This window comes from Copidosoma floridanum, unplaced genomic scaffold (assembly GCF_036245765.1).
Source record: "Copidosoma floridanum isolate Cflo_tuat_1 unplaced genomic scaffold, Cflo_Japanese_pri ptg000017l, whole genome shotgun sequence".
NCBI classification, from domain to species: Eukaryota; Metazoa; Arthropoda; class Insecta; order Hymenoptera; family Encyrtidae; genus Copidosoma; species Copidosoma floridanum.
This window is the reverse complement of record NW_028321894.1, coordinates 11,591,425-11,594,772: the sequence shown is the minus strand read 5'-3', so window position 1 is coordinate 11,594,772 and position 3,348 is coordinate 11,591,425.

The window sequence follows — 3,348 nt, the reverse complement described above, 5'->3', positions numbered from 1 at the left end:
TTGTCACTAATGGTTCAAATATACCGTTAGTTTCTTATTAAATCATTAACATTGGAGATTTTAAAATCTGGTCTTAAACGAGAAATTTCTGATCTTGCTTGAGAAGCAAAAGTAGACGCCTTATCCAATAACTCTTGTTTACCCGAAATTTGTGCCTGCGTACTAAACTTACTTATTTTTTTTGAAACATTGTTATTCTACTTTTTTAAATTGTGGATCCATTTGGCAAAAGCATTAAATTGTTTTAAAGGTAGCTTGACTTCTATTGCGATTTTTAAAGCCCATGTTTTGACAAATGCTTATCTTGGTGATATAGATATGAAAAGCATTTTTAAATAGTTCAAATACATATTTAGAAGCATTACAAAGCTTATCTGCTCTTGTACCTTTTTCAGTTATTTTTTAAAAAACAACCACTGACTTTTTAAATTCCACATCGATATTTTCTTCGATTTAAATATCCTCTTGTGCAAGCTCTCGTTTTTATGTTGAGAAGGGGTGGTGGGCCAGGTAGTAGGATCTGGACTTACCGTTTAATACCACGTGACAAGCAGCTTCCAAATTCTCGAACTAAAATAAGATATATTTATATCCTTCAAATTTATGGTAGGGGTACAATAAAATCGATATGAACGTTTTACAAAAGATATTAATTGCAAACAAAACTTAGTTTAATAACAGCTTGTGTGTTTACGATCAGAGAAATGAAACTTAACTCATTGTGGTTAAATACGTCATACGTCCATACGCACAATGAAAGCTTAACCCATAGGGGGAGTAAATATCATACATTCTTTGTTTATATATATCGTCTTAAGACTACTTCGCAAGAAATTATATAAACCTACGCGATTCTAATGTGATACTTAAATCACTCGCGCTTATAACTTTTCATCTTATAAAAACGAAATATTAATTAGGCATATTCGCCTTCTTAAAAAAACGCTACGATTTTTATTATTCAGATGACTGTCACGTAAAAACTTGTTTAAGAGACGCTAAAACTTATCACTAAACTTTGTTATCAAATGCAAATAGTGTACAGATTCTCTGTGTATGCAACACTTTTTTGCAATTACAGAAGAAATTTCTTTACATTACTGTGAAAAAAAAGTAAAATAACTGTTTAAACACATCAAACTTCTCTGATTCGTAAAAGGCGAGGCAACTCTCGCTAATTAAGCATCCCGAACCTGAAAGGTGCGAGGACTCAAGCTAATCAAGCACCCCGACGTGAGAGGTGAGGGGACTCACGCTAATCAAGCACCCCGACAGTCGTTTGTAGGGTTGAGATGTGTTGGAGAGTATGTAGTTAGATAAATTGCCTATCAGTGGAGTAACGTTAAAGCATTCTATAAAAAAAAAAACAATTAAATTATGGTTTGATAAGGGTGGTTTGCAATGGTCAGAGGATTTGGACACTTTTCAAAATAGATGAATTTACTTAGGAGAAGATACTAAGATGGGTGGCTTCGAGAAAATGAATCAAATTGTTTCGAGAAAAATTAACGATTCAACTAACTATACCTCAGGCAAGATGGATTTTCCTACTTGTGGTCTTATAAGGGTGATTTCTAGGGGTTATATGAGATAGGCGGTAAGTGGGTAGGTGGTTTACTGATCAGAGGTGTGGAATTTCATTATTTTAGTAAAAACAAGTAATTACACACGTTGTTTCTACGGTAAGGTGGCTTAGCTTGCTGGTGGTTTGGTAAGGGTAGCTTATAGGGTCTTGGAGGGGTATATTTGAAAATATTTAAGCTCATTTGATGAATAGGTAACTAAATTGATGGTAGCCGATTATATCGGTGGCTTTGAGAAGTAAAATTAAATTATTTTGCGAAAAATAAAAGGCTCAACTCATTATTCCTAAGACTAGGTGTGTTAGCTGCTAGTGGTTTGGTAAGGGTGGTTCTCAGGGTTCTGATAAGCTCGTGGATAAATGGGTAGGTGGTTTACCTATTAGTGGTGTGTAATACAATTATTTTGTAAAATGTTAGCAATTAATTTCGTTGGTCCTAATAGTCTGTAGGTTTATCTACTGGTGGTTTCTAAGGGTAGTGTACTGGAGTTAGGGGGTTGAGGGTATATTTTAAAATATGTAAGGTTGGTTTAAGGGTACGTTATTAGGCGGATGGTTTTAAGAAGCAGAACTAAATTATTTTAAGAAAAATAAGCGTTCCAAATAGCTTTTTCCAGGCTTAGGTGGGCTCAATTTTTTCATGGCTTTTCAGCATAATTTAAGTCTACGTGAATGCAGAAAACAAAATAAGTGCCTGATTAGCTATACTTACGTCTATAAAGATGAACAAACAACGCTAACAATTATTTTTCTTTACATTCTTGTAGCGAGCTGGATGTATGCTGCAACTTTAACTTGTTTTCATTATTCTTATGTCATAATATTTTGCGTGGCTAAGCTTTTGGCTCATTATTATCACTGTTTGTAACTAAAATTCATAACAGTTCTTTTTTATGGTATCTTACATGCAAACTAATTTTTTATTTTCTCACTTTATATAAAAGGCAATATCGCATATCTCGTTCAGAAAATCAGTGTATTGGTGGTCCAAAAATAAATTTTGTTCGTTTTGTGAAATCGATCAAAAAGTCAAGAAAAATTTCACTTATTCTTCAAGTCTAGTTGACTTTTAAAAATGCTAAAGTATTAAACTACCATTTTTTTGCTCCTTCCTTTGAACAGAGAGCTCTTCTGGTGTACATATTAAAATTACTGAAAGTATGCACATATTTAAGAATTGGCCGTGTCCCTTATGTTGCTTTATATTTCTCGTATTAATATTGCTCTCAAGAATACAACTAACCACGTTTCTGTAGCTGTATATCCCTGTTACAGTTACTCAAAGATTGCTTAGTACTTAAGTTTTGATTTTACAATTTTTATGTAATTATTATCCGAAGAAATGTTCAGTCTTATTAACACTACTATAGTTTACGCACCTAATAATTTCCTTTTTTTGTATGAAGATTATTTTTTTGAATATCTTCTCCACTTAAAAGTATCTACTTATTCTTGCTAGGTAGATTTGTATTTTAACAATTCTATTGTGTGATAAGTATTGCTTACTATTATTTTTTACGTTATAATTTTATATGGATCATTTAAGTTATTATTTTATATGCATGTTATGCAAGAAAGTGATTCAACAATCTTAGAATTTTCTCTCTCCAAAAATATTTGACGAAAGTTAATTTTTAGTCAGACTTCTTAAAAGGAGAAGAGAAGAGAGAGTCACCAGTAGAGTAAATTTTTAATTTTGATTGTGATTAAAATTTAATTCCTAAGATGCAAATTTAGTAATTAGTAGACATGTTAGTAACAACATA